The sequence below is a fragment of the Triticum dicoccoides genome, chromosome 7B, assembly GCF_002162155.2.
Source record: "Triticum dicoccoides isolate Atlit2015 ecotype Zavitan chromosome 7B, WEW_v2.0, whole genome shotgun sequence".
Classification (NCBI taxonomy): Eukaryota; Viridiplantae; Streptophyta; class Magnoliopsida; order Poales; family Poaceae; genus Triticum; species Triticum dicoccoides.
The window spans coordinates 723,256,747-723,264,467 of record NC_041393.1 but is presented as its reverse complement, the minus strand read 5'-3'; the positions used below and the strand labels follow the sequence as shown (position 1 = coordinate 723,264,467).

The window sequence follows — 7,721 nt, the reverse complement described above, 5'->3', positions numbered from 1 at the left end:
ACCCCCTTTCTCTCAGCTTAGTTAGTACTAGATGTTTTTTAGTAGTAGTAGATGTTAATTTAGGGTTCATAGATAATGATTTTTAGTAGTTGAACTAGTTTAGTTTTAGTTGAACTAGTTTAGTTTTAGTTGAACTAGTTTAGTAAGTAAATTAATAAACTAGTTGAACTAGTTGAATTAATAGAACTAATGTATTTTTAGTAAGTAAATTAATAAACTAGTTGAACTAGTTTAGTTTTAGTTGAACTAGTTTAGTAAGTAAATTAATATAACTAGTTGAACTACTTTATTTTTAGAAAGAACTAGTGTTTTTTCTATTTATAGTAAGTTTATATTTAGTAAGAACTAGTTGAATTAATAGAACTAGTTGAACATGTCATATTTGTTGTTATTTTTTTAGTTTAAGCAATTATTCGGGATGTATTAGTGATAACTTATAGGGTTTTTGCTTTTGCAGAAATCAAGGAGCCCCTCCATCATCCCCGCCGTTGTCCCCGTCACCGATCCCCTCCGACCTCGACGTGAGACCTGCCAAATCTCCATGTATATCTTGTGTTGCTCATATAGGATATGTGGTTGCCCAAGTGGTCGGTCATGTTCAGGTTACACCTCCGAGTGGCCTATGTTTTGCAGGAGTGTTGATTAATTTCCGTTCCGGCAAATTTCAGGCGCTCGATATGTCCTTTTTTAGCAAAGGTCATGCCGGATTTTTCCGTGAATTCTAGCATGACTTGTGCTAGAATATGTACAAGTTTAATATTTGAATTATGAACGTAGGAAATGTCGTACTTGGACGACGACAGTCTCCCGGGGGAGTGCAGCTGGTGCCATGATGATCGAGGTATGTGCGACAGGTTCGTTGAGCTGGACGAAGATCGGAGGTTCAGCATTAAGCTCGAGGAGACATTCGATGTTGAAACGGTACGCAACAACGACAAGTGTTTTTTTCGTAATTAAGCATGACTTCAACTATTTCAATGTCTAATTTTCATCTTTTACAATTCGACTAGCTTATCCCATGCGATGCAAGACGCTATGTCATGGAGAGGATGGGTTTTGAAGACCATGAAAATTTTGAAACAAAAAAATACACATAAGGACCCATCATGATATGGATTTTGAAGTAAATCTATGCAATGCTCAGAGCATAACCCATTTTGGTTGCCAAAATTGGAAAGCACTTTGCAAAATGTATGGGTTTTTATGAGGGTATGATTGTCACCATGGATCTTGGTGATCCTGACATTGAGCAAGACAATATGGACATTTGGGTCCTTGTTGATACGCTTCCGATTCTACCGCAATGTGAGTTTCTCAAACATAGTTTAACTAATTTATATTGTTTATTTCAAAATAGTTGACAGCTTATTTCCATTGACATCTTATTTTGATTATTCAAAGAATGTGCGGAAGATGGTAGACAAAACCCACTACACTGATGGCTCCGAATTAACTTATAAGGAGAAAAGTCATCTAATCGCTTATTGTACTTATCTTGAGAATTACAATACCTATTATCGAACTCCTCCAAATTATGGTGAATACGTGCCACTAGTGCACGTGTTGAACCACGGTAACTTCTATGGAGATACCCTGGTAAGATTTTTTTACTATTACGACATCCGTGCATCTTTTGCATACTTCTAAAACTAGTACATCATTGCTAACTACGAAGTTATTACTATGTTTTTCAACAGAAAATCCCGATGGATTGTGTGCCTCATCTGATGTATCTGAATTGTCGCCTTAGAGTTCTGAACATACTACCAGGTCAATCTAGGGAGCTCACCTGTGCATATCGGATTTCTAAAACTGGTGAACACATGCTCATCAAAGAATGGAAAGAATGTTTGGACATTCGCAATGAGGTTCTTAAAAGTAACATTAAGCGAAATGCAAGAATTGGAGACAGGATAATCTCCATTCTCCATAACGGAGAGTCAGGGGCTATCTTGTTTTTTGCTATTTTACCTTAGAGAATGTAGTAGGTCCTAAGAGAATGTAGTAGGTCCTATGAGGTACAATATGTTTATTATGTGGTACAATGTGTTAGAATTGATGATGAGGAGTACTTGTGATTACGACTAGTGACCAATTTGCTATGTGATGTCATTGATGAAAACGATGATCTTGAGGAGGTGTTATATGACAATGATGTATTATGATGATAAGTTGTTAATGATATGATGATGATGATGATATTTATTATATCATTGGGTGAAAGAATCGCGGATTAGTTTCAAGTGGATGGACATCCACTCTAAACTAGTCCACGGTTCTTTCACCCCGTGATGTAATAACTCATTATGATGTAAAAACAATCTTTAAATTCCTATTGTATGAAAACTTGTGTAAAGGTGTATGAATACAACATGAAATAAAAAAGAAAAAAAATACGAAATAATAGTAGTAGCGCGGGCAGGGAGAAACGCTACTAATAATTACCAGTAACGCTCCTCTGGGGAATCGCTACTACTAAGTCGATTTAGCAGTAGCGTGGGTTGAGGCACGCTACTGCTAAGCTTTAGCTGTAGCGCCGTACCAGTAGCGCTCCAGCCCGCGCTACTGATAGGCCTAAAACCCCCGCTGCTGCTAGGCTTTTCCCTAGTAGTGATTCTTAGCACTTGTACACCGTGCAACACTGGAAAGGGCCTTAGCATTCACACCGGAATGATCTTGGAACCTGCAATTCCTCTTTTGGGGGGCACATGACATGTTATTGGCCAAACAACTTTTAGCAAAATCTAGAGACAGACAATATCAACAATTAGCAGCATTAACTCCATAGAACAACATTGTTTTTTTCTTCAGTTGAGCACATGTTGGTTGCACAATAAGAACCTTTGAAAGAAGTCCATATCCTCTGAGTGCTTCGTTTTTTCTAAGATTCGACCCCAAACTCTAAACCGGCTATCAAAATAGTTTGGGGCTCAACCCTTCCCTCCCCTAACCTTGGATTCGACCCTGTTGACCATCCAGTTAGCAAGCCACGTCACATCAAAATTTATTTTTTGCCCAAGTTTGTCAAAAAATGTTGAAACATATGTATAATTAAGAAAACAATAATTAACATTCTCGCACAAAATTTAAGAAATTTCTTTTTAAAACAATCAATTTTTTTGTAAAATTTCATTTTCTCACAAAAAAATTGCCAAATCCTGTCATAAATTCAACGGTTTCAGAAATTCTGAAAAATCAATACAAGAATACTAAGAATCCTAGGAAAGTTTTTTTTTCTTCAGATTTGTCAGGGGAAATTTGAATTTTTCCCATAATTTGCCAAAAAATGGGTAAAAAAAGAATTTTGACATTAATTTTCATTCTACTAAGCCAACATGTGAGCCACTTTCCCTAAATATTTAGTATTTCTTTCTTGATTTCACCGTACTAAATTTGGCAAGAAAATAGGTAGAAAGTGAAATTTGGCAATAACTTTTTTTTTGACTGGGAACTGTAGGGAAAAACCCCCACAACATATCTAAGACTTTATTAAAGACAGGTAACAATTACAAGGGGTAATCGAACTAACCTAAAGAAGTAAGAAACAAAAGGCTACAAAGGGGGCCTCAAGGGGGCAGAATAACTTTCGTCCAGTCTCCAAAGGGACAAACCAAAGCAAAATCTTCTCTTAAGAGATGACCAGATGGGGGCGAAAAATGGAGGCCACTAGAGGTGGGGTGGAGGAGCAAGTGATTAACATATTCTAATTTTCTTTGTACACTCTTGTACATTTTGTATGTGCATGATAAACACTTTTTTTTGTACACATGATTAACATGGTCTACTTTTCTTTGTTTCACTTTTGTACATTTTTTGTGTGCATGATAAACATTTTTGTACAATGATCAAAACATTTCATACAATGATTAACATATTCTACTTTTCTTTATTTCACTTTTGTACATTTTCCGTACACATGATTAACATATTCCATACAAATGATTAACATGTCCTACATTTTCTTTGTTTAACTTTTGTACATCTTTTGTGTGTATGATAAACATTTTTTGTACACACGATTAACATTTTTCGCACACACGAACCACTTTTTGAACTACACGAACATTTTTTATACAATGTGTAAATGTTTTTTGGTAGACATGATTAACATTTCTTGTAAAGCATGTTTCACATGTTCTAATTTCTTTGTTTCACACTCGTGCATTTATCATGCTAATTGCATCAAAAACATTTTTCCATATATATTTAACATTTTCAAATGCAGGATTAACATTTAAAAAAATAATCTAAATCTGATTTTGTAACATACATATTTAGAAATATTTCAATAAAAATATAGTGAAAAATAAATCAAAAACTCCAAAAAAAATGTTAATAATGACGAAAAAGAAACGAAACAAAAAAGCAACATAACACCAGCAGTGAGCCCGTCTCGGGACGGAAAATCCTATTTGGCCCGTTAATGTGTATTCTGCAAACGGGCGCCTGCAGCGCCCCGCTCTGGGCCAGCCCATCTCATCATGTCTCCTTTCCATTCGGTAGACGCAAAAAATAGGAGCGACCACCGACGGGTATCGAACTCCACACCTCACCTTCATGTTTACAGGCAGCTACCACCGCGCCACCCAGCTAGACGTGATTACTAACATGCTTTCATGTCTATTCTTATTTTTATCTATCTTTTTACTTTTCCCTTCTTCGTTTTTGCTTTATCTTTTTCGTTTTCTTTTTTCTTTTTCCTTTTTATTCTTCCTGCCTCGATGATGTTTTTTATTCTTGAACTTTTTCTTCAAGTCGGTGAACTGTTTTTCAAATTCGCTGAACTTTTCTCAATTTCAATGAACTTTTTTTCAATTTCACTGAACTTTTTTCAATTTCAATGAACTTTTTTCAATTTTCATTGAAGGATTTTTCAATTTCAATGAACTTTTTCTAATTTAATGAACTTTTTTAAAATTTTGATGAATTTGTTTTTACAAATTCAGTGAACTTTTTGTAAGTTTAATGAACTTTTTTTCAAGTAGATGAACTGTTTTAAAATTTGCAGATTTTTGTTGAAAAATCCATGAACTTTTTTCATTTTCTATGAACCTTTTTCAAAATTGATGAACTTATTTTCAAAATCCATGAACCTTTTCTAGTCACAATTTTTTTTCGTTCCCAAAAAATTGATGCGATCTAGTACATTGTTATGTGCAACAAATAGCGTCGTGACAATGGTATTTCTTTATTTCGCGCTGTTTCTGATTACTCAAGGCCGGTAGGTCAAGTGGTTAGCGAGGTTTGGACGTGTAGCGAACTGCCTGAGTTCGAATCCTGAGATATCCACTTTTTTGGGGGTTTCGTGCCTACGGCGCATTTCCTGGGCCGGCCCAACTTGGAGGCCGCGTGGGCGCCGGTTCTCCTAGCCGGCGCTTAAGGCGCCGACTAGGAGCTCCGTCTCGGGACCCCCTCAAAAACAACTCCGGCCTCGGGTGGAAGTGAGAAGCGGCGAACAGAGGCACCTTCTGTTGTGCGACGGCGCATTTCCTGGGCCGGCCCAACTTGGAGGCCGCGTGGGCGCCGGTTCTCCTAGCCGGCGCTTAAGGCGCCGACTAGGAGCTCCGTCTCGGGACCCCCTCAAAAACAACTCCGGCCTCGGGTGGAAGTGAGAAGCGGCGAACAGAGGCACCTTCTGTTGTGCGACGGCGCATTTCCTGGGCCGGCCCAACTTGGAGGCCGCGTGGGCGCCGGTTCTCCTAGCCGGCGCTTAAGGCGCCGACTAGGAGCTCCGTCTCGGGACCCCCTCAAAAACAACTCCGGCCTTGGGTGGTAGTGAGAAGCGGCGAACAGAGGCACCTTCTGTTGTGCGACGGGGGCGATGGAGGCCGCCGGCGGGGAGGAGGCGGCGGAGGAGGAGCAGGTGATGAGCGAGGTGCACCTGGGCTGCCCGCCCCGCTTCCCCGGCCTCTTCCTCTCCCGCTTCACCTTCTCCTCCCGCCCCCTAGGTAATGACCATGCACGCGCCTCCTCCTCGGTTCTCAGGCGCATTTCATCATACACCTTCACTGCGCCGCTTCCTGGCTCACATCCAGGCGAGGTCGTGGGTTTGGCTTGCGCTGACGTGTCACCTGATGTTTCTAGAGCTACCAGGAGGCGAGGAGCACAGCAGTGGGCGCGAGCTGCTCGCTTCAACGAGCAGTTCCTGTGGGCGAGGGGGTGAGTTTTGCATTGTGCTAGTACCGTAGAGGGTGGACTGTTCGCTGTGGTGAGTTGATTCTTGGTTTTATTCAGAAGGTGGCTCGCTGGACGCTGTCACCATGGACGACGACGGGGACCTCGTTGTCAACCGAAGAAGAAGGAACATACACAGTAAGGCGTGCTTGTTGCTGCAGTTGTCGTTGCCGGTGAGTTGCAAAATCTGATCTTCCTTGGCATGCAGGAAGAAGATGAATAAGAAGAAGAAGAAGCGAGGATCTCGTGCTCACCGTGCAGCACGGCGTCACCTCGTCGCTGCGGAGCGTCGGGCTTCAGGTTGGAGTTTTTAGTGCCGGATTTCCTAGTGTCTTCTTGTCTTTCCTTTCGTCTGGCATTTCTTCCTCCTCCATGTTGTCTTTCTCCATCAACGGGAATGTGTCTGTGTAGATGAAGCTAAGCAAAGCCTTGAACACTTTTGCTTCCATGTCTTTGATCTGTATGACGCTCTTGAACGTGGTGGTGCCCTCATTCATTGGGCCAAAGAGCTGTGCCATGAATACTGTGAACCGAGCTGCAAGCACACACCGGTGTGCAGCAAAGGTCTCACTGCTGACCTTGAATGTGTCACAGCCCCAGCAAGGATCACGCCTGTAGAAGTCATGAGTTTTACTGGTTGCGCCAATGTACGTCGGCATCTGCTTCTCGACCTCGTCGACGAAACTAAAACGGAACTTGGCCTCCACGCCCACTTCAACCTCTTCGTCGTAGACACGGGGTGATACTGAGCGAAATGAAGTCGGCGCAGCTCAGGTTCTCACCGTTGGGGTAGTACTCGATAGACCAATAATGGCCTCCTACCATGAAGGTTTCAGTGCAGGCGCTCTCACCGGTGGGCAGCTCTTTTTTGCTGCGCGAGTAGCCCTTGACCATGAGCAGGTGGTACCCACTGTCGGCGTTGGCGCCGGCGTATGTGCCCGACGTTTCCTGGTAGCACTTCTTGTCGCCGTCGATGACGGTTAAACCGGCGAACGTCGACATGGCGGACCTGCGAGCTCACCGGAGAACAAGATCGACGGCCTAGTCAGTCACCATTCACATTCCTAAGTTTCAGTGTTGGGATCGAATGAGCTTAGGGGCAAACCTAGTCAGGTCGCTGTCGCGCACCCCTCACCCCGCAACGCAGGGAATCGCTGCCTGCACGGAGTCGCCGCCGCTCCGCTCGCTGCGCTACCAACACCGAAGCCGCTTCTCCCCGGAAAGAGAGCTTGCGGCGAGGTGAGGGGCTAACCTGGTCGCGTCCAGCGGCCGCATGCACTGCACGAGATTGGAAGTCGGTCTGACAAGCCGCCGCCGTTCCACTCGCCGCGCCGCCGTCGATCCTCCCGGAGACAGAGTTTACGGCGGCGGCTCGTTTCTGCGTTTGGCTGGGCTTGCCTGAAAGAGTTAGGGTTAGCTCTCACCACATTGATTGGGCTTTTGAGGCCCTCACAGTCCACGAGCTGCAAAGCCCATCCCTCACGGCCCTGGTTGGGCAGATCCTGGTATAAAATGCAAAGAAAAATATTTATGCTATATTATGTTCG

At 42.7% G+C, this 7,721-nt stretch overlaps 1 pseudogene; it reads right to left on the bottom strand.

Annotated features, from left to right (window-relative positions):
- Positions 1-7,176, bottom strand: part of LOC119339536 — an 81,362-nt pseudogene extending 74,186 nt beyond the window's left edge.
- Between the last annotated feature and the right edge of the window lie 545 nt (positions 7,177-7,721).